Source organism: Felis catus, chromosome B1, assembly GCF_018350175.1.
Source record: "Felis catus isolate Fca126 chromosome B1, F.catus_Fca126_mat1.0, whole genome shotgun sequence".
NCBI lineage: Eukaryota > Metazoa > Chordata > Mammalia > Carnivora > Felidae > Felis > Felis catus.
Genome location: NC_058371.1, coordinates 30,547,097 through 30,571,802, shown reverse-complemented (window position 1 = coordinate 30,571,802; position 24,706 = coordinate 30,547,097). Strand labels below are relative to the sequence as shown.

The 24,706-nt window shown below is 40.9% G+C and overlaps 1 long non-coding RNA gene across 5 annotated transcripts in view; it reads left to right on the top strand.

The window, feature by feature from the left end:
- The window catches only part of LOC102899518, a 280,549-nt gene extending 258,460 nt beyond the window's left edge, over nucleotides 1-22,089 (top strand). For all 5 annotated transcript variants that reach the window (XR_006596442.1, XR_002741653.2, XR_002741652.2 and 2 more), the window contains 2 exons: nucleotides 16,894-17,054; nucleotides 21,728-22,089. This is a non-coding gene — a long non-coding RNA (uncharacterized LOC102899518). The remainder of the gene's footprint in view (nucleotides 1-16,893; nucleotides 17,055-21,727) is intronic.
- Nucleotides 22,090-24,706: the final 2,617 nt, after the last annotated feature.

Sequence of the window (24,706 nt, the reverse complement as noted above, 5' to 3'; positions counted from 1 at the left end):
AAGTCTTAACCCCCAGCACCACAGAATGTGACCTTAATTGGTAGACATTCTAATAGGATAGACATTATAAAATGGGGCAATTTGGACAAAACAGTCATCACCCGGGGAGAACGCCACGTGGAGATGAAGGCAGAGATCGGGGAGTCGCAGCAGGATCCAAGGCAGACCAAGGATTGCCAGCAACCACAGAAGCTCGGGGAGGCCTGGGTCAGATTCTCCCTCACGGCCCTCAGAGTTGTGACCGCCCTAACGGGACCTAGGTCTCGACTTCCAGCCCCCAGGACTGTGAGACGATACGTTTGTGCTGTGTTGTGGTACTTTGCGAAGACAACATTAGGAAACGAACACAGGTGGAGTGGTAAGATGTTCTGTTTGGTCGCCTGTGCAGGTGTGACGTGCAGAATAAGGACCATAGGGAACGAAGCTGCAAAGGAGACGAGGTCCTTGCCCAGGGTCTTTGACGTCAAACTGAACAAGTCCCTCTCAGATTTGTTGATGAAAGGGAGCAGCAGTTTTTAATGAAGGAATAAAACTCGGGGGAAGGGAAGAAGCTGGAGGCTTAAACGGGTGGCAGAAACCATAGGAAAGAATCCTGGACCCAGAGCCATGAGCCCAGGCACAAGAACAGGAGGTTGTGAGACCCTTGACATTTTAGGTAAAATTTCGTGTGGTTGTGCATCATCACAGCCTATTAGCTAAGGGCACAAATCTCGAAGTCAGGCGTCAGTTCCAAATCCCCGTTCTAACACATATTAGCACAAGGCTATCATCAAATTATTTCTCTTCCCTAAGGCTCACTTTCCTCAACTAGAAAAGGGGGATGACCTTATACTATATGCTGGTTATGAGAATGTAATGGTACATTGTACAGAAAGTACTTAGTACCATGACATAGGATAAGTGCTCTTTCATAAATGTCTCTTATTATTGTTTCCTTATTTTCCTTTTCCATGTGCGCGTGATGCCTCAACACTGAATTCAACGAGATCGTTGTCACATTAAACTTCTGATGCCTTCAAAGTCCACCAGTTAATGGAAAGTATGGTAAACAAAGTTAAGGCTTCAAAGTCTACATCCATATTAAAATTGGTTTAATAGGTAAAATTAATGATCTTTCTTTATTATGAACACACAGCTAATCTCAATGAACGGACTATTTTAAAATTGAACATTACTAATAATTCTATCAAACTAATGGTTACCGGAGGGGAGGTGGATGTGCTGGGGTATGGGTGAAATAGGTGATGGGGGGGATTAAGGAGTGCACTTGTGATGAGCACTGAGTGATAAAAAAAAAAAAGAGAGAGAGAGAGAGAGAGAGAGAATATACAGGGGCACCTGGGTGGCTCAGTCAGTTAAGCATCTGACTTTGGCTCAGATCATGATCTCACTTTTCATAATATCAAGCCCCACATCAGGCTCTCTGCTGTCAGCACAAAGTCCACTTCAGATCCTCTGTCCCTCTCTCTCTCTCTCTCTCTGCCCCTTCCCTGCTCACATATGCTCTCTCCTCTCTTTCTCTCTCAAAAATAAACATTAAAAAAAGAATATGCTAAAATAATTCAGGGGAAAAAAAAATAACAATTCTGTCTCCAGTGGAGATAAGTGACAAATATAATTAAGTTCTGGTTAACTGAGCAAAGTTCTTTGATTCTTTGGGGCCAAAGTGACCAATAAAAACTGTTTGAGAAACAATCATATGCATGTTCAATAAGCAAACATGTATGTGTGTGTGTGTGTGTCTGTGTGTATTAACTCAACATTATCCAGTATAGTTGATTGACCGCTGAGATACAAGTCTGTTTCAAAAGAATGACCTATGGCAGCTAACATTCAAATTCACACTAACAGACTGCAATGGATTTATGTCCCAAGACTTGATCTCTAAATTTCCCACAATTTTAAAGTGGTTTTTAATTGAAGATGAGTCAGAGTCATGTTATATAATTTTAGTCCCAGATTATGGTTCTGATTATATCATAAATTTGGGGGCATCTGTTAGTGAGGATAAGATCCTCCTCATCTCTTTAATACAAAAGCTTTTTATATTCCTCATTGTGGGAGAGAGAAAAGCTACTATTTCTTTTATTGAGTATCTGACCCAAGATCATATATTCCTTGGAGTCAGACTTAAGCCAGACAAAGCTTTTCTCTCTCTATGACATCTCACTGTCTTTCCAACTATGTATTAATAACATGAAGATAAGAACAAAGAGAAGTAGAATTACTATTTCTTGGGTACCTACTAAGTACTAGACACTTTGGCATGGATTTTCTCATTTCATTATCAGTTATTACCTGCATTTTTCAAAATTTACTCATTTAATATGGGATAGAGCCAGGGTTACTATCCAAGTGTTCTGACTCCCAATTCACTGTTCTTTCTACCACACAAAAGAAGACTGCCTTCCCAACTCCCCCAAAATATCCAAGTTTAGTTTTCTCTCTTCTGACATAATCTCGTAAATTGTACTTTATTGTTTTAGATTGGGTTCTCCTCAATGCAGACCTCATATCAAGAACTGAAGTGCACAGGGGCACCTGGGTGGCTCAGTTTAGCGTCCAACTTCAGCTCAGGTCATGATCTCGCGGTTCACACGTTGGAGACCCGCGTCGGGCTCTGTGCTGACAGCTCAGAGCCTGGAGCCTGCTTCGGGTTCTGTGTCTTTCCCTCTCTCTGCCCCTCCCCTGCTCACACACACACACTCTCTCTCAAAAATTAATAACCATTAAAAAAATTAAAAAAAAAAGATTTGAAGTGCACATTGTTTCTTCGGGAGGTACTTCTAGGCAGGATCCTCAGGGAAGTAGGGAAATAAAATAGAAAAGGCAAGGAAAGCAATAAAAGGCACATTGATGAGTGCATTACCACTGGGGGCAACTGGGGTTCATTCCATGGGAGTTTGTGGGAGACTGCATCAAGCACATCTGAGCCGGGGTGACCTACTGGGGTGTCTTCCCACTAACTCCTGTGAGTGAATAGTTGAAAGCTGTTCCTCGAAGCCTTAACTCCCCAGCTCTCATAGTCGGGTGGCCACAGAAAGCTCTCAGGCAAAAAGCTGAACATGCTTGCCTGCTGAAATCCTGGGAGAATAGTGAGTCCCACAAAGATATGGGGGGTGGGGGCAAAGATGCACTGTGTTTGCTACAATTATTGTCTTCATTTTATAAATGTGGTAACTGAGGACCAGAGAAGCTAAGTGTCTTGCCCCTCGTACTCAAGGATAATGAAGTGACTAATCGGCAGTATCACTTGTCCCCAAGGAATGTGTTTCTAATGCTTAGAAAGGATGAACATGGGGCACCTGGGCGGCTCAGTCGGTTAAGCGGCCGACTTCGGCTCAGGTCGTGATCTCGCGGTCAGTGGGTTCGAGCCCCGCGTCGGGCTCTGGGCTGACGGCTCAGAGCCTGGAGCCTGTTTCAGATTCTGTGTCTCCCTCTCTCTGATCCTTCCCGTTCATGCTCTGTCTCTCTCTGTCTCAAAAATAAAATAAAATAAAAAAAAAAAAAAGAAAGGATGAACATATTAACTTCTCTAGGCTGTTTCCCTGTTAACACAGTCACGGCTCCCAGTGGAGCTGGAGATAAGTTATTTTCACCTTGTCACACTGTTTTCCTTTCAGTTATTAGCTTTCAGCTCATCGCCTCTCCCTAACTTGTGAAGTAGTCAATGCGGTCTTCTGCCTTCTTACAGGATCACCCCCCACCCTGGCCCCATTTTAACTTAGTCTCCTCTGTAAACACTATCTCCAAGTGAGGTCACCTTCTGAGGTGCTAAAGGGTATAACATCAGTATATCAATTTGGAGGTGATATAATTCAGCCCATAACAGGACATCCAGGAAGAAGTAAATTAGACCCATAGAACTGATCATTTATGTCAGGTTTAGGAACAAGCATTTTTGTTTGGGGTTTTTGGCATTTAAAATAATTGTCATCCTTTCAAAAATTTGACATTTTGAAATTCTGCAAGATTAGTCTTATAAGTAAAATGCAAAAACATATAACTGAGTCATTGATTTTAGATTTGGAATTTTAAGTTGGACGGTATGAGTTTTTGGCTAAGTTTGTAAGTAATAGTAGAATGTTTTAAAGAACTTAGATTCTTTATATTTTTAAAGTATAATTTAATAGATTTACAACGTCAAAGTATATGGGAAAGTTTTGCTTGCTGAACATTTATTTAAAATATGTGAAAATAGAATCTATTATGTTACATTTATAAATGAAGTTTAAAACATTTTATGAGAGTTTAGCCAAGTTCGTAAATGGGACGGAATATTTAGGAGAGTGTAAAAATATTAATCAAAGTTTCCTTGGAAGTGATTATTAAATGTTAAGAGATTTATAACTATAACACCATTTTTAGGTTGAATTTAAAAAGCTTAAAGGAAAGCTAAATTTTTCAATTTGTCACCTTAATAAATTGAACATTAATTTTAAAAAAAGCAGCCACCAATAGCATTTCTCGTGCAGCAGTCTGCCCTCAAGAATGCAAAAGTCTCATTTCAATACTAAGAATACCATGTGAAAAAGAGCTACATTTTTAACTTAAAGTTCAATTTTTCTCCTATTACAAAAGCAACACACACACATTATAGAGATGTTCGAACCATCGAGGACCCTTTTTAAAGATTTGAAGATATCAATGAAAAGATAATAAAATAAAAATTATATAATCCATGAGATAATTACAGCAAACATCCTTGTAGGAAGCATCTGCAGACGTCAGTGTTCTCAGTGTGTGGTTTCCAGACCAGGGCGGCCGCCACACCTGGGAATGAGTGGCAAGACCAACCTCCCCCCTCCCCTGCCCCCCTGCTGCCCCCTCTTCACTCCACCTTCCAGACACACTGAATAAGATGCTGGGGGGGGGGGGGCAGCAATCTGGCTAAAACATCCCTCCAGGTGATTCTATTGTATGCTAAACTTTGAGAGCCACTGACACACGTCAGAATTTTTTCCACAGGGTAAGTACCTATGAGCGATAGTGTTTGCTCAAAAAGGATTTTGTGCTTTTTGGTTTATTGTTATTATCATCATTAATACTTTCACTGAACCATAGACCTTGTTTAGATGGCACCAGTTTTTCCACTAATGTTCTTTTCTGCGCCAGGATCTAATACAAGGTCCCAGATTACATTTAGTCATCCTATCTCCTTTGTTGCCTCGGGTCTGTGACAATTTTTTAGGCTTTCCTTGTTTTGCAAGACCTTGATATTTTTATTATTATTTTTTATTTAAAAAAAATTTTTTTAACGTTTATTTATTTTTGAGACAGAGAGAGACAGAGCATGAACTGGGGAGGGTCAGAGAGAGAGGGAGACACAGAATCTGAAACAGGCTCCAGGCTCTGAGCAGTCAGCACAGAGCCCTACGCGGGGCTCGAACTCACATACCGCGAGATCGTGACCTGAGCTGAAGCCGGACGCCCAACCGACTGAGCCACCCAGGCGCCCCAACCTTGATATTTTTAAAGGATATTTGTGAAGTATTTTGTTGAATGTGCCTCATCTGGGGTTTTCTCATGATTATTAGATTGGGGTTATGAGTTTCAGGAAACAATACCAGAGAGGTGAGGTACCCTTTTCATTCCAGTCTATCAGAGGGTATGTGATATCCTCGTGATTTACCACTGGTGATGTTAACCTTGACCACTTGGTTAGAATGGTGTCTGCCAGATTTCTCTGTTGTAAAGTTACTATTTTTCCTTTTCATACTTCATTCATGCTTTGTAAGCAAATCACAGAGTCCAGTCAGCACTCAAGGGAAGGTACGTTAAGGGCTACCTCTCAAAGGGGATAGGACCTCCATAAATTCTTTGGAATCGTTCAAAGATTTCCTCTCCCCCACTGATTGATTGGCTGATTGATTTACATCAGTATGGATTCGCGGACATTTGTTTTATTCTTTGGGTTATAATTCAATGCAACATTTATTTATTTCTTGCTCATAGTATTCTAGCTTTGGCCAACTCTTTCAGATTGGTTCTTATGTTTTTGCAGCTTTATTGAGGTATAATTCACCAGTAAAATTGTAATATATTTACCATGTACAACATGATGATTTGATATACATATACATAGTGAAAGATTTCTACCAAGTTAATTAACACATCTATCAGCTCGCATAGTAGCTTTTTGGGGGGAAGGCGGTGAAGACACTTAAGATTTACTCTCTTAGCGAATTTCAATTATATAATACAATATCACCAGCTATAGTCACCATGCCATAAATAAGATCCTCAGAACTTATTCAACTTAAAACTGAAAGTCTTTTATCAACCTTCTCCCATTTCCCTACCCTCTAGCCCCTGGCAACCACCAATTTACTGTTTCTGTGAATTTGACTTTTTTTTTTTTTTTTTAAGGTTCTACATGTAGTATTTACCTTCTCTGTCTGGATCCTATGTTTTTTGTTTATCATTCCTTACCTTTGGCACTACAAGATGGCTCATGGTTCTTATTTTATATTTCCCATGCCCAGCCCTATAATAATCATTTCTCTAAGGAGCCTTGCTTCCTTTAACTGGAGAATTGTATTCAGTAACCAAGATCTGTGCCCTCGGTGTGCTTCTTGCCACGAGGGTATTACTAACCTTAGACTTTCTCATGGGCAGAGCTAGTCAATCCATATACTTTTAAGGATTCCAATATATATCGCAACATTTTCCTTTTTTATCTAGCTTACATCGTACCACTAATGTATGATAGAGCAAGTTTTCCTGTATGTTTGTCGACAAGGATCATTATGATTTATTTTATTGTAACTTTACCAATGTGATAAATTCTAAAAAAAATCGTATACCTATGCAATTTTTATTACTGTGTCAAGTAAATATTTTCCATATATCCACTAGGCATTTTACTTTCTCCTTTCCTAAGTTTTCTCCTTGTGGCATTTGCTCATTCATTTTTCTACTACTGCTCACTTACTAACTACAGTAAAAGAAACTGTTTAAACATACACTCTTCAGATATTAAGGTAACAGAAAATGAACATACTAATAGCCATGTCTAGCAAACCTCATGGCTTAATTATATTTGCGAATGAAAGAAAAGCTATTTGGTTATCTCTTTGACCTGAAACTCACCTGGAGAGACAATCGTTGGAAGAAATTCCAGAGTACTATAAAATATTGATACATTTCAGGTTGACCTCCCTTTGCACTGGTAGCTGACAGAAACCACTAACATCCTAAGAGTTTGTGTGAAGCATGGAGTGATTTTAAGTTCTTCTGTGCTCTGGGAGAGAAAGTCGAGATTTCGTTGTGCATATGGCCTGATTTATGAGGAATGGCAAGCTGCAAAAACTCTCTCCTCTGGACCTCCACAGGGCACATGAATTTTGCTGTATCTGCAAAGGAATATCAAGATGAAGTTTACAGTTTAAAAGTGTGGTAGAGAGGATTATACTCAGGACATTTCATTTATATTATAGTTGCTTCAGTATAAGATAGTCAAGGGCAGCTGTACCACTTAACAAGTGCTTGGAAAAAGAAGATAATGGGCATTTGAGGCACAAGAGTGGGTTCATTGCCTAGAATAGTATCATAAAGCCCTCAAGCCCTCAAAAATCTGGTAATACCTCCTCTCGTTTAGTTCATCCACCATTCTTTGCTCCAATCACACGGAGGTAATTGCTATCCTTTGGCCATGCCAGGCAAAACCAAGGGCATTTGCACACATTATTTTCTTCTGCCCAGACCATTCTTTCTCCACGTATCCACACGGCTCCCACCCGTTGCTCAGACGTTACCTTCTCAATAAGAACACCCTGACCATAGTGTTGACATGACAATCCCTCACTCTCAAATCTCTTTGTTAAGATAATGCTAGCAGCTATAACAGATAAAACCCTACTTCTCAATGGTTTACGACAATAAAAGTTTTATTCACTCAAAAGTCCAAATGGTAGATTGGTGGGACAGATGGTGGCACTTTCCCACACAACCATTCAGCGACTCATACTGAAGGAGTCTCTTCCTATCATTATCATGTCGATTCCAAGCATGTCCCTGAATCAATAAAGAAAGAGATAGTCAAGGCAAGAGACTTTCACGTGTCAAGAGAGAACTTACTCAACATCATCCTACCCCCATTTCATTGGCCCAAACTCAGTCACATGATTATATGTAACTAGCAGAGAGACTGAGAGATGTGGTCTAGCTATGTGCACAGGAGGAAAAGCAAAAAGTTAGTTTAACAACTAACCAGTCTCTTCCACACACATAGTAGGCACTTATTAAATATCTGTTGACAATGAACACATCAACGTTGTGATTGATCCATTCAAGTTAAGAGGGATTTTGAGGGATTCAATGAATGATAAACATGGTTTCTTTCTTTTTTTTTTTAATGTTTATTTATTTTTGAGAGAGAGGGAGACAGAGCACAAGCAGGGGTGGGGCAGAGAGAGAGGGAGACACAGAAACCGAAGCAGGCTCCAGGCTCTGAGCTGCCAGCACAGAGCCTGGTATGGGGTTCGAACCCACAAACCGTAAGATCATGACCTGAGCAGAAGTCCAGCTCTCAACCGACTGAACAACCCTTGCGCCCCAAACATGGTTTCTGACGGTTTCAAGGTTTTCTACTTAAGCGAGGAAATATGCACTCATTTAAAAAATGATCATACAAAGCAACAGATAAGAAACAAACAGCAGTTACAATCAAGACTTCAGTAATGCAGTGGAAGGATCCAGCCTTTAGTACTAAAATGGTCATGAGGAGTTTTGAAGGAGGTAGGACTCTCTCAAGTTGGGTCTTTAAAGAAGGGTAATGATTTTAGTGAGTGGAGAGAAAGGAAAGAATAAATCGGGTAAGGAGAAAGAACAAGGATGGAGAACAAGGATGAAGGTAGGCTTACTTACGTATTTCAGGTAGGGAAGTATATCAGTTAAGATAGGCTGCATTATCTTATAATCAACCACCACCAATATTTCAGAGCTTTAGAATAACAAAAGCTTATTTCTGGCTCACTTTACACGTCATCGAAAGTCACTTGGGATCTCCGTTGTACTTGCCAGTGTCTGCTTGGGGGCCCAGGTTGATAGATTAGCCACTATTGAGAACACTGTCAGGAACTGTAGCTAAAGGAAACACAACGCTCTGGAGAGTCCTACCTTACGAGTTAACTGCGCTGCTCGAAAGTGACATATATCACTTCCACTTAAACTCACCGGCTGGGATAATCACATGGCATATTCCCAAATGAGAAGAATTTGAATAACTGGCAAACGACATTGACGACCATCACGAAGGGCAGCGGAGAATGAAGTCAGATCGGAGGTACCAGCATTGCCTTCAGTCTGCATCAGCACCACACTTAGAAATTAATTCACGCTGCAAAATCCTGACAGACTCCAAAACTCACCTCTTTAACCCGGATCGCTTTTAAATTCCCCATCTGTTGATCTGACTCCCGACCACCAACCAGCCTCCACTCAGATATTTATGGTTGTTTCATTTATCAATCTGTGATTCAACAAACATTTGAGCCGACCCATCAGGTGAGGTGCTGGGGACACAGTGGTGAACAAAGCAGTGATAGTCCCTGGCTCGACTGGATAGAGAAGCTGCAGGAGCCTGTGGGCAAAAACTGCACTGATGAAACCAAATCGAACCAAACCAAGAATCATCAGAGGCACGGTCTCATTGCTTGCCTGCGCGTGGTGGCCACAGGAGATGAAACGTCTATCGGGCTTGCAAGTGTCCTACTTTATTTCTTCCACGTTCGCGAAGGCTCTGAGCCTGACGCTAGGCACACGATTACAGCCGTTCCCTCCAATCTGCAGTTTGGGTGTCTCCTTCGGAGATTTCAGTTACCCACGGTCAACCATGGTCCCGGAGCAGATGCACCTACTCCTGACGAGTCATTAGGCCGTCACAACATCCATGGTCACCTCATGCTACGTCAGAGCGCCAAGGGCACTCACCTTGCTGGTCTTAGCACGTGGGCATTTTATCATCTCACAGAATCATAAGAAGAAATGTGAGTTTGCTAATAAAACATTTTTTTTGAGACAGAGAAAGACCAAATTCATATATTTGTATTCAGTATATTGTTATAATTGTTTTATGTTATTACTTATGGTTGTTAATCTCTTACTGTGCCTAATTTAAACGTGTATTGATTTATTTTGAGAGAGAGAGAGAGAGCCTAAGCGGGCGAGGGGCAGAGGGGAGGGGCAGAGGGAGAGGAAGAGCGAGAATCCCAAGCAGGCTCCACCTTGCCACACAGAGCCTGACATGGGGCCCGATCCCATGAACCTTGAGATCCTGACCTCATGAGTCGAAATCAAGAATTGGGCACTCAACCGACTGAGCCACCCGGGTGCCCCTTACTGTGCCTAATTTAGAAATTAAGCTTTGTCATGGGTATGTGAGTAGAGGAGAAAACCGTATATATAGGACTCTACTATCTGCAGTTTCGGGCATCCACTGGGGGTCTCAGAAGACATCCTCTGTGGACAAGGGGGAGCTACCCTAGAGGCCGTATTGCTGTTCCCTCTTGCACTCATTTCTTCTCTTGCCTCTCTTTCCCTTCATCTCCCCCCTCTCTTGTTCTCCTTACTGGAAGTGACGGAAGCACCTCAAATGAAATTCTTTTCTGTGAGAAGTACTAACCATATTCATAAAAGACAAAAGCTGGCAAAGAATATTGTTTCAGCCTTTTCGTTTCTTAAGTAAGCAGAGCGGTGAATTTGCCTGGAAAGGAAAGTGCCAAAGATAAATTTTGTGGATAATAAAAGTCCTTAACAAAGGCAGGTGGATTGATTTGAGTTCTGCCAAACACAGGTCTCTTGCTGAACCTGCCCTCATTCTACAACTCAGTTCAGGAGTGAGCCATCTATGCAGTATTTGAAAAGTGCCTTAAAAAAATCATGACTGGGATTTAGAAAGCAAGCTTGTATGGAAAGAAAAAGAACTTGAGCCTTATCTCCTTTATTAAAACAAAATGCTAGATCTAGCTTTTTTCAAAATTTAGTGAGAAATCTGGACCAGGCACACAGCATGCAATAAATATTATTTGCTGCTCTGAATTTATTTATGTTCTTATTTCTTTTTTTTCCCATAAGAAATATCCTGACCTCTTCCTTAATACTGTCTACACACACACACACACGCGCGCGCGCACACACATAAACACTTTCAAATGGCTTTTTAGAATATTTGAAAAGGAACTAAGATGTAATTATGAAAAACATTATGTAATTGATAAGTAGTACATGGCAATAAAGTCTTTTCAAGTCTAATCATATAAAATTTACATTTAAAATTTTAGCCCCAGAGGTTTAGAAAAATGACAAACTGAATTTCATAGTTTTCCAAGATTCAAATTCGTTTCCAAGTAATGCTATGAATCAGCAACCTTAAGACTATCGTGCTAGATTACTAGAATACATATACATGTTTTATATACAAGCATTAATAGTGCCCTAATATTAAGGTACAAATTCTCTTCTATAAGAAGCTAAACAAAGAAAAACAATAATTCTAAAGAAGATAAAAATACACAACTCCCTAACTGACGTCAGTTTTGCCTGGCTTATTCCACATGGCCACATTTGAAGACGTAAATCAGAGCATACATAAACAAATGGACAATCAGGCACAAATCAACCCTTTTGGTCAGGTTTCGGGAAGAGATGGTAACTTAGGTTGTTCAGGGGATATGCGTATATCCCTGAAAAACCTGCAGCAATATCATCTGAAATACCCTCCCTCATAAGGAGAGAGTTTTGCTTTCTCTTGTTCATGCTAGTTATCTCAGCTTGCTTTCTTTCCATAAAGGTTTTCTGAGCACTGACGATTGGAGGTTGGATAGGTCTATGAGCTGGCATTTTTGGAAGGAAGTGCAATGGGAGAAAAGATGGACAAGGGCAAGCCTGTAATGAAAGATCACGAACCCTAGGCTGAATACAGAGGCGGGAGAAGAAAGGAAGAACTCAGTGAGGGAAAATGACAGGACAAGGCATTGGAGAGGATTTGGTGAGGTCCCAGGACTGGGGAAGTGAGGGCCCATTAGAAAGTTAGGAGAAAGGGCACAGGTTGTATTCAGAAGTAAGTATCAATGAAGAGTTCAAGAGGTAATGAGACCTGGTCTGTGGCCCCGAGCACACACAACAAGGCAAAGGGGAAGAGAGGATTGTTGCCAGTGAAGGGGTTGAAGAACCCTGAGGACAGGATGTTCGATCTGTGTCATCTGCATAGTTGTTAAAAAAAAACAAAAACAAGAGTTGCTCTGGGGACACAACTGCACCTGTGGACCACTTGTGGCGTTACTCAATGGACAAGGACGATGTGTTTGGGCAGTGGAAGCAATGAACGTGGGAAACAAACCCGGAGCCAGCAGCCACTGCTTCTGAACACTGCCTTGGGCACGCTGCAGACCGTAGTAGAACATAACACGGACTGAGGACTTGCCACAGCGAGACACTGTGCTAAGAGCTTTACATTCACGTTCTTACTATTCTTGACAACAGAACGCCACTATCTTCTCCAATTTTACAGAACAGGAAAGGGGGTGAATTTGCTCAGAGAAACATGATTCAATTGGTGGAGCCCATTTGGAACCCAGGCAACCTCTTCCAGCTTCCATGGTCCTAACCACTGAGCAATATGGCCATTCTGTTTGGAACCCCATCTAGGTGAGGCTAATGACCCTGGGTGGGACGACTGTCGTAAGAAATCACAACGGCCTAAACACTTGGTCAAGACTGGTGGATTTCAGAGGAAGGTCCTTATTATGACAGACAGGTGGAGGGAAGGAAAGACCTATTTCCCATACCCCCAGACAGACACCTTTGTTAGCCCTGTGAGAATGCCCTGATGGGAAAGAACAGCAGTTTGACCAAGGAGATTCTGCAGTGGTGGTGTGTTTGCGGAGCTGGCCATTCTGGGACTGGGCATCATGCAGTCCCCACAGCCCATAAAGAAAGGAATAGATGTGGCGAGGAGAATTCCCCAAGCCTCGATAATATGCTGGAGTCTAAACTAGTTCTGCCTCTTGAAGCAGATGATATTTGCTGCCCTAGGCTATTTCTAAATGGCTGTGAAAACTGCTGAGAACCCTAACTCTAGAGTATAAGGGAAAACTTTGGAAAGAGCATAAATAGGAACTCTATAACCACTTCATCCCTAGTCAATAGATTCACTCAGGAAAATGCTTTGTTTGTTGTCAAGTCAAAAATAAAAGAAAATTTCAGCCGGAGGCCAGTGCAAAATCTGCCTGTTTCTTAGGTCCCAATGAAGCCAAGTTGGTTTCTGGAACAGAGCCTGCGAGAAACCCCAGGAGAAGAAACCCAGAGACTCTCTTCATGAACCCTGTTCCCTTTACCAGAGCAAGTGTCAGCTCCCAAACCAGAGGCAAACAAGGAGCATGACAGTGTGAGCGAAGCTCTGGGAAGATAAGGTGGGCGGGAGATACTGTATATGCAAAGGATGCCCCCAAATCAGGAAAAAACCAGTTTACAGTATCGTTAACAAGAATATTGTTAAAGTCTATGCAAAGCTTAGAGTAGAGGGGCGCCTGGGTGGCTCAGTCAGTAAGCGTCTGACTTAGGCTCAGGTCATGATCTCGCGGTTCGTGAGTTCAAGCCCCGCGTTGGGCTCTGTGCTGACAGCTCAGAGCCTGGAGCCTGCTTCAGATTCTGTGTCTCCCCCTCTCTCTCTTCTCCTCCCCCACTTACACTCTGTCTCTCTCTCAGGAGTAAATAAACATTAAAAAAAAAAAAAAAAAGCTTAGAGTAGAAGAAGCCAGGCCAAAAGTTGGAGGTGAGTAGAGATATGGAGAGCACGTTCTAAAAATAAGGATGCGTTGCCTGGGAAAAGGAGGACATAGCACACAGAAATCAAATCAACCGTGTAAGGTGTACTTGTTTAGAGGGCCTGAGAGCGTGTTACCAGACTGACTGGTTTCTAGTCACTGCTTTTTACATGCTCCTGCACCTATATCCTATTTGATGCTCGTATTTTCCCGCCCAAAATTCACATCCGCTATAAATGAGTAAATAGTTATAGTTTAGCAAAAAGAAAAGAAAAAAAAAAACAACCATAATTAGCTCCATGGAAATATTAGTATATTCATCTCTGATATATTTATCCAGGTTTTTTTTTTTTTTTTCAAATATACAGCTATGCTTTCAAAAACTGATCATATTGGGGCGCCTGGGTGGCGCAGTCGGTTAAGCCCCCGACTTCAGCCAGGTCACGATCTCGCGGTCCGTGAGTTCGAGCCCCGCTTCAGGCTCTGGGCTGATGGCTCGGAGCCTGGAGCCTGTTTCCGATTCTGTGTCTCCCTCTCTCTCTGCCCCTCCCCCGTTCATGCTCTGTCTCTCTCTGTCCCAAAAATAAATAAACGTTGAAAAAAAAATTAAAAAAAAAAACTGATCATATTATACATAATGGACTATACATTGCTTTTCTCCCTTGGCATTATATTGTGCCACCTCATCCAGGAAAAGATAATTCTTATGTTACAACCATTCCAAAGCATAGAAATTGATGGACAAGTTCCCAACTATAGGCTAGTGTCACTAACCAACACTCTGATACATGATACTAAAATATTTGCAAATTAAATCTAATAATATACCATGACAAGTAGGATTTACTGAAGAATATAAGAAGGTTACAACACTGGAAAATTAATCCATATAACTCACTAGATCAAAATACTAATGGAAGGGAAAGTGATAGATGTCACCCATTCCTGGTTAAAAAAAAAAAATAATTAAAGCCACTAGTCACTAGGAACAGAAAGAAAATCCTATAACCTGAATGGGTAACATATAAAACATTGCATTTAGTGGGAAAATATTAGAAACTTTCACAGTAAATTAGAGAGAGAGAGAAAGCTATCTTATATCAGTTCTATACTTGAACATTTTCTTACTTTCTTTAAGATTCTAACTAATGCAAAACATACAGGAAATAAGGGGAATGAATATTCAAAAAGAAGAGATGAAATTGTCACAATTTGCTGAGAATATCATCTGTCTTGGACATACATGAGAAGAATCACTCCCCGCTTGCAAGAAAAAAGATTAGAAGAGATAAAATATTTCAATAATAAAGTAGTTTTTATATAAGCTCAGCCTACAAAATCAATTGTTTTCCTAAACACTGTCAATCATCTTAAAACAAAATGAAAAAAATCATAGCTAAAATAGAACTACCTAGTAATAAATATAATTCTGAAAGTATAAGATGTCGATGAAAAAAACATTTTTTGAAATATAAGACTTAAGCGATTTAAAAGATGTAACATGCTCTTGAATTGGAAAACTCATTGCAAAGATCCTTCTTCTTTTGAAATTAAACTATAAAGTTAATATTTAATGAGGGTAACATTTTAAAATATATAATATGCTTTTTTTATTCATCCAAAGACCTCCATTAAGCTTGGGAAAAATTAGAATTTTTAAAATTTTTTTAATGTTTTTATTTATTTTTGAGACAGAGACAGAGCATGAGCAGGGGAGGGGCAGAGAGAAAGGGAGACACAGAATCCAAAGCTGGTTCCAGGCTCCAAGCTGTCAGCACAGAGCCCGACACAGGGCTTGAACTCACAAACCCCAAGATCATGACCTGAGCTGAAGTCAGACACTCAACCTCCTGAGCCACCCAGGCGCCCCGGGAAAAATTAGAATTTTAAAGCAGAATTTCAACACAAAATAAAGAAGCAATACTCAGATTTTGCCTTCAAAAATATAATTAAAAATATTTTTAACAATTATTTATTATTGAGAGACAGAGACAGAGCATGAGTAGGGGAGGGGCAGAGAGAGGGAGAGACATAGAATCTGAAGCAGGCTCCAGTCTCCGAGCTGGAGAGCCTGACGCGGGGCTTGAACTCACAGACCGCGAGATCATGACCTGAGCCGAAGTTGGACGATTTACCAACTGAGCTACCCAGGCGCCCCCAAAAATGTCATTTTTGATTCCACAGCAAAGCAATTGTCTTGAAAGCCAAGGTTTGTTGAGTGAGGAAAACAGTCTCTATGCTTTAAAATCTCTCCTTTACATTTCAAGAGCTAAATCTGAGTGATCTAGATCACAGGGTTTCCTATTATCGTAGTGTAGGCAGAATGCAGTATGCCAGCCACATAAGGAAAGTTCCCAAAAGATGGAAAGAAAGCATAGAGTGTTCCTCCTCGGGAGGAAGAAGAAAGATTTGGAAGAGAAGTATCTAACACAGAGATGCTGTCTGGACTCCTAAAAGGACATAAACATCATAATATTATCAAAGAGTAAAACAAGGGGTGCCTGGGTGGCTCAGTCAGTTAAGCATCTGACTCTTGACTTTGGTTCAGGTCATGACCTCAGCATTCAGGAGTTCAAATCTCACACCAGGCTCTGTGCTGAGAGCACAGAGTCTGTTTGGGATTCTCTTTCTCCCTCTCTCTCTCTGCCCCTCCCCTGCTCATGCTCTCTCCCTCTCCCTCTCTCTCTCTAACTAAATAAATAAACTTTAAAAAGATATAAAAAGAAAAAATAAAGGAAAAAACTGACATGTGTAAGAAAGCGCGTAAAATATACTCTAATATATAATACATGGACTTTAAAAGAATGAGAAAAATAAGTCGATCATTACAATCACGTTCAGCTCAAAAAGTATACCATGAACTATTTCTGTGCCAATAAAAATATGTCTACAACACCATTTCTTATGGCTGCATATATTACATTGTATAAACATGCATACATACTTTTCTATTGCTAGATAGTTTATCTCGTATTATAACTTTTAGGTCATAATATACAATTTTAGACATAACTCTTCGTACACTTTCTGATGTTGTGTAACAATTTCCTCAGGATAAACTGATAGACCTAGAATTATCGAGACAAACTGCGGGTGAAATATCAAGGATTTTGATCTGTATTAACAGGTGACTCTCCAAAGTGGTTCTACCAGCCATGTGGTCAGCTTTGGGGCTGGTGTTTCAACCAAGGAGAGGAAACGTAGGTAAACTCGATTGGAATAACAACCGGAAAAATTGCACCAAAAGAGGTGAGGACAGATCCAGAACCTTCCTGATCGATTCAGCTGGTAGGTTTTCTTCATAAAGTTTGTTTTTTTTTTTTTTTCGTAAAATGTACTCAATCATAGTTGCTGTAGTATATCAATAAGCCTGCTTTCATTTTCCAGATTAAACGATGTTTTCCCAGAGTTAGCCTAGCATAATGCAAGGTAAGTAGACATAGAACGCTAAGTTGAGGTAAGAGTTGTGGATTCATATCCAAGCCCTGTTTTGCACCTGTAAGAATTTGGGTCAGTCACTTAATTTCTCTTACTCTTCATTTTTTTAATTTTTATTAAAAAAATTTTTTTAGTGTTTATTTATTTTTGAGAGAGAGAGAGAGAGAGAGAGAGAGAGAGCACGAGCAGGGGAGGGGCAGAGAGAGAGGGAGGCACAGAATCAGAAGCAGGCTCCAGGCTCTGAGCTGTCAGCACAGAGCCCGACATGGGGCTCCAACTCACGAGCCTTCGAGCTGTGAGATCATGACCTGAGCCCAAGTCGGCCACTTAACTGACTGAGGCACCCCTCTTACTCTTCATTTTAAAAATATAAAATAAGAATAATACCTTTGGTTGTTGTAGAGGTAAAATCGTGCATGTGAAAGGACCTGGTACGGGTCTGACACGAAAGACATTCGAGTTTTATTTCATTTTCCTTCCTAGAGAGCAAAAAGAAAAGTAATTTTTATTCAAATGAAATTAATTACTTTGTTTGTTGGACACTACACATGAGGGAAAATGTGTTGGCAAAAACCCAAGATGGCGCTTGAATTCTGGAGGCACTTTCCAAAGATACGACTTGTCTGTCACTAACTCTCTATACTATCTTGAGCAAATAGCCAGTTCTTCCAAGGATGCATTGTTCTTACCCATAATGAGGAAAAATATGTTCTGAATCAAAAGGTCTAGCCCTAAGTCTTATTTTGTATGTATGGGAAAATGGATGGACATTTTTTCCCCCATAGATAAACTCCAAGGCTGTCAACAGAATTTCAAAGAGACCTGTGATGCAGCAATAGTGATATTCTAGAATCTAGATGTTTTCTAAAATTTCGTATATATCTAATGCTCTCATTCTGACCAAACTCACAACTGACTCCCCTTTTGGTTCAATATTATTCATTAATATGCTATGAAGCAGTGTAATGCTTTCATGGTGATTTTCCAGCCAGAATTTGTGGATTCTTTCTTGGCCTCGGTGCCTCCCTGCAGTTTTCCCACAACCATTGGGAAAATGGTATGGTCCCACCATTGCTATACCACAGGTGCTGATTACCAGAGTTGTTGGTTTCCTAGACTTCTTATACTCCTCTTCCTTCTTGATTCAATTTTTTAAGAAAATGCTCTCTCTCTAGGCCAATTCACCAGAGAACAAATTTAATTAATAGGTGGCAACATATTGCAACTCTCCCTGCCAAGATACATGATTAAGAAGCCTGGAGGCTTCCAGATCTTTTAATTGTTTTTATTTCAAGCTTCTTGAAATACACAAGATCATATTGAGAACAATGTCAGATTATAACGTCAGCATAATAAATATGAATATTTGTGAATATTAAAAAGTAAACTGAAGAAAAAATACTAGATGTAAATGATAGCATTAGTAAGCAATGTATTCATTTGCAATGAAAATTATAGTGTTAGATGATTGCATTGTGGGGCTCAGAGAAGTAAAATATTTATTCTGTTAATATTTATCGAGAGTCAACAACATGCTTTGCAAGGGGATGTAAAGGATAGAATGTTGAACTTGAATTCTCCCTCTAGGAAAATAATCTATCAGGGCATGCAAGAATATAATATGTGTATGCAAATGACCATAATGCAATTATAATACAAGTGTTGTGTTCCAACTCAATATGGATAAACTGCCAAAGTTGTCAATGATCAGAAAGCTTTATTATTTTTTAATTTTATTTTTATGTTTTGAGAGAGAGAGAGAGAGACTTAGTGAGACCAGGGGAGGAGCAGAGGGAGAGACAAAATCTCAAGCAGGCTCCAGGCTCAGCACAGAGCCCAACACAGGGCTGGATCTCACCACCATGCAATTATGACCTGAGCTGAAATCAAGAGTCGGCGGCTTAACCAAATGAGCCACCCAGGTGCCCCAGAAAGAAAACTTTAAAATGGAGGAAAGAAAGGGGTGCCCGGGTGGCTCAGTCAGTTGGGCAAGTGACTTGGGCTCAGGTCATGATCTCACAGTTGGTAGGTTCGAGCCCTGCATCAGGCCCTGTGCTGGCAGCTTGGAGCCTAGAGCCTGCTTCAGATTCTGTGTCTCCCTCTCTCTCTGCCCCTCCTGAGCCCATGCTCTGCTCTTTCTCTCTCAAAAATAAATTAACATTAAAAAAATTTTTTTTAAATGGGGGAAAGAAAGATCTCATACAAAAGTTAGCCATTGAGGTGAATTTTGATTCATAGGTTGTGTTTGGACACATGAAACATTGGTATAGACATTCAGACAGAGGCAACGGCATGGACAAAGCCAAGAGAGAAATCTGAGGGATTTGAGAACTCTTCAGGACTTGCATTTACTTAAGCTCTCAGTAATATGTCTTAATTACCTGAAGGTAGCATACGTAAATAGAAGTAGTAAGAAGAATCTGTAACTAAACTGGGGAGGACCTTGAATGAAAGAGTAAAGTTTTTATTTCATCCATAGGCTCTGAGGAAACATGATGGTTTTTTAAGTGAGGAAGTGATATGATCTGAGTTTACATTGGGAAGATTAATTTTTGGCAACCTATATTGTGAAACTAGCTGAGGAAACAAGAGACTAAACAAAGATAATGATGTCAGTAATCCAAAGAGGGAGAGAGAAGGGAGAGAAACTATGACACTCAAATCAGTCATTTTTTTTAATGATTGTATTTTTTCCTGATTTGATTTGACTTGATTATTTTATTATATGAAATATGAGCACCCAGTGCTCATCCCAACAGGTGCCCTCCTCAATGCCCATCACCTACCCTCCCCTCCCTCCCACCCCCCCCATCAACCCTCAGTGTATTCTCAGTTCTTTGGAGAGTGTTATGCTCAGTCATTTTTAAAAACAATTTAACAGTACGGAGGAGCTAGAGGAAGAGGGGAGAAGATGTGCCAGATTTGAGTCTAAAGATCTGGAGGGATACTGGAGCTACAGAAACAGAACACTCAAAATCAGTGAAAAGAATAGGCAAGGATTTGAATGAAAAGCTATAGAAACTGAGGGATGGAAACGCAAAAGACAAAAAGAAAATACACAGAGGCTCAGCAACCTATGTGACAATAATCACCAGGCAAGCATATGTATCACTGGGGCCCAAAAAGAGATGGAGAATGAAAAAAACATTTGAAGAATGGCCAAGAAATTTTAAACTTTTGGAAAACTATAAACCGACAGCTCCAAAAAGTTCAGCAAACCCCAAGAAAGATAACTATATCAATATTCAAATTTTTAGAAACAGGAGTTAAAAATGAAATATTCACAGCAGCCAGAGGAAAGAAGAGACTTTACAAGAAGAAATACTAAAACGGGACAAAAAAGTGAATTTGCAGACTACTCATCAGAAATAATACAAGCCAGAGAAATGGAAGAACATTTTTAAAGCACTGGAAGAACAAAGTTACCCATCTAGCACTGTATAGCCTCCCCAAATGAAGGTGAAATATAACATCGAGCATAGTAAATCCCTAAGTCTGGAGGCCAAGTGTGGACGCTAATGTCCGATGAGGGCATAGAGAGGGGTACATGAATGGTGGGTGTGCTGCACACAAAGAAAACCAAAACCAAAACAATTGATTAAAGGAACAATGGCTGACAAAGAATTAAGTTTAGCCCAGATGAGAATCTCAGTCAGAAAGTGATGGTTCTCAAGAGTAAGAATAATGCCATCATAAGGGTGAAGGTCAGTCACTGAGGAAAGGAAATCCTCGTGTTTTTAAGGTACAATGCAGAAGGCTCCAGGGTTATTGACAGGTGTTTTTCCTTAAGATTGTCTAATTCGGTCACTTTAAATAACAGGAGATACAGGGTCTTTTCCTTTTTGAGAAGACCTAATAAATTGAATTTATAAACATTTAGAAAATTATTTTTAAATTTATGAAATTTGGTATGGGTTGGCCGAAGGCCTGATACCATCTTGGGCTGGTCACAGGGAGTCATATTTGCTTCCTGTATTACTTTCTTCAGTTGACAATTGTGTTTTTTTTTAATGCTCCGTGTTTATTTTCGAAAACTTGAACAGCTCTTGAACCCCCAGGTTACGACTGGAGAACATAAATTCTGGTGGGCAAAGGTCCTCATCTTTCTTTCTAGTAGAGACGTTTCCAAAAGTCTCTCAAGGCAGTCTTTTCTTTTTTTTAATTTTAATTTTTAATTTATTTTTATTGTAGAGAGAGAGGGCATGAGTGGGGAAGAGGGGCAGAGGGAGAGAGAGAGAGAGAGAGAGAGAGAGAGAGAGTCCCAAGTAGGCTCCACACTCAGCACAGAGCCTGATATGGGGCTCAATCCCACAACTGTGAGATCATGACCTGAGCCAAAATCAAGAGTCAGATGCTCAACTGACTGAGCCACCAAGACCTCCCTCAAGGCAGCCTTTTCTAAACAGGGTGGAGGCAGCCTTGCAAGCCATTGTCCCACGGTAACTTCTTGTGTTCCTTCTGCTTAGCCAAGCAGAGAAAAGGGCGTGGCCTCAGCTACCAAGAATTTCCATTTGTTCCTCCAGGCATCTGTGAGGACACCACTGGACCTCAGCTGATGGAGTCCACTGCAGTCGTGACTCCAGAACCATCTGCAGCTTCCACCTGAGAGCATCCTTTCTGCCCTCAAATCACTCCCTTTCCTTCTCACATCTGAAAATCTCACCATAATACATAATTCTTCCCTTTTCCTTAACTAACCTCAAATGCTGCCAATGATTTTTCTGAAACGTCTCTTGAATCTGTCATGTTTGTCTATCTCTGTGGCCACAGCTAGTCTTCTTAATCCTGCCTTCTCTTTATAAAACCCATCTTCCCCTCTTGCTACCTCAGTGATTGTAGTCTAAAACTTGGTGCTCCTACCTAAATAAATATATTTTCTCCAGGATAAATTCCAGGACCTTTTACATGGTATTCTAGGTCCTTAGCACGTGGCCAAATCCAGTTTCCATCTTGTCTTTAGTAATCATTACCTGACCTTGTCCACACACCTCAACATGAACAAGCTCCAGACAAGTAAATCATAAATTTTAGTTGACAAAATACTGAATCTTGCTGCATTACGGATGTCCTTACAAAGGGACTGAGGTGGCAACGACTACCCAAGGGACAGGGATTTTTCACAAGATGACTGTGTATATCCTACGGTTCTCTCACTGGTAGGAGACAAATGAACTTCTCAGGGATAGATGGAGGCAGCTTTTCCATAAGCTCATGCTTATCATGGATTCCTTAGGAGGAGAGTCATAGTTCAAAGAAATGGAATTCCTCAGTTCCATCTTCAGTTCATGGAGAGAAAAAGAATGGAAAGTGGCTTTTTCTCCCCAATCCAAAGGAAGCTTGAAGAAATAGGGACAACTTGATCCAGAGGGAGGTGCTAAAAGAATAGGCTTGTGGCAAAGCCTTCAGAGCAAGAAAGAATGCAAGAGAACAAACAAGAAGGCCCAATGTGAGCCTGGGAAAGCAAAGGGGCAGCTGCTCCAGTGAGGGCAGTAGGCTCATGCCCTCATACGGGCTTCTCCAGGATTTCATCTCTAACCATTGATGGGCAGAGAATGAAGAAGGAACAATAGTGGAGTTGGTGAGAAACGAGGTGAAGGAACAGCAGTTCCATCCTGAAGACAAACAGAAGCAGGCCTGGTTGTGGAAAGGAAAGAGTCCCCTTCTCCAAGGGATTTGGGAAGGCCCACTTGATGGAGGCCAGATGGAAATACAGTAAAAGGGCAGTCTCCAGAGGGGGATGAAGACGCTCTTGGGTCTGTGAGAGGAGGGCAGTGAGGAAATCTCTACCTACTCACCTCGAAGCGTGACGTTTGTTGCGCTCCCCCTCAAGCATTCGGGTCGGACCCCTGCAGCTGTGCTGTGGACAGTCTGTATGATGAGCCAAATGGGGCAGCAAGAGGAGAAATGGTGTCTAAGACTGAGAATGCACGTCTCTGCCCCTGGAGATGACTCTTCTTGATAATTCCTGAAAGGCAAGATGAAAAGTTAGAGACCAGTGACAACAGGAAACTTTAGCTTCCCTAAATATAGAAAGTTCTAGCAATCCTGGGCCTTTGCTTCTGCCCTGGGCTCTTTCCCCATTTACATTACTGCATTGGCCTCCACAGGCACTTGATATTATCTCAGCACAGCAGAGAAATGTGACATACAGATGGGCTGGATTCACAGGAGAAAACGTCACAGAATGGGTGGGTTTGAGCTAGAACCTGGTGGAGGGAGACAGAGGAGGATATGTGTGTCTGGCTGAAACCCCACAGGCTGAATCAAAGGCCTCAACAGTATAGGATCCTTTCTCTTGGACTATGACTAACAGGTTACCAGAGGGATCCCCAGCCAGCTCAGCGTCACTGAGCCCTTAACGTAAGAGAACTCCCCTGAGCTGTTAGGATGGAGCAAGTCACTGCTGTTCCAGCAGGAGAGAGTATATAGTGAAATTAGTAGAAAAGGATAGTTTGGAGAAGGGGCAGTGGGCCAGGTGTCCTGATTTCTATCCCTAGTTATTTTATTGATTTTCTATGTGATTGGGTAATTTGCTGATATTCTGTACCTTCACTTTTTTATCAGTAAAAATTAAGGGCTTGGACTAGGCAACCTCCTAATTTCTTTAGGCTCAAAAGACCCATGACTCTGAGAAAGGTATCTATGCCTGAGCATCTCTACTCTGTTGGACGCTAGAGGGCGTGGTGTTTGGTTTGGGAGCTGAGGGCATCACACGATTACTCAATGAATATTTATGCAGCACCGCCCATGTGTAGCAGGTGCTAGCTTATGGACTGGAGATATAGTGGTAAACATCCCCAGCCTCACTGAGCTTAGATGCTAGTGGCGGGGGACAGAATATAAATAAGACAGAGATATAGTAGATTAAATTGTGATAAATGCCTATGTGTGATGGCGTCTGGAATTGAAGAAGGCTGTGTGTAATACACGGAGAGCAGAAGATTGAGGCGAAGATTATGCACACCTTGGAACAGAAGAAGAGTAAAATTTTCCTTTCTGTCCTCCTTCTGTCCTAACTTCTACATTCCTGACAATGGGCACACTTTAATCATACACACCTCATGTGCCCTAATATGACCAGGGACCGTGGCAAAAATCACCTTCATCAGACAGTCACATTGATCAGATGAGCCACTGTTGATGGCAAACTCCTTTTATTTACCCTGGGTTAGTATTTCCTCCAGTTTTGTTTTTCCTTTTTGTATTTTTGTCCTGGAATTCTAAATTTACCGAACATCATTCAGTCGTTCTTTTTTACCACCTAGATTTTTTTTTTTAATTAACAATTTCACAGATTTTTTTTCTTTAAACTGGGTAGATGTCAAAGTTTAAAACTCTCTGTTTTGCAGGTCCATTTTCTAGGCTAATCTCGTTAGTAGGTCTAGATAAGGCGTAATATTTGTGTCAGAGAAAGGAAGCCAGCATGCGCCAGTATCTTAAGAAAATTACATTTTCTGAAAGCAAGTTGGCCTCTATCTAATCGCTGTAAGACACCTTTTTTT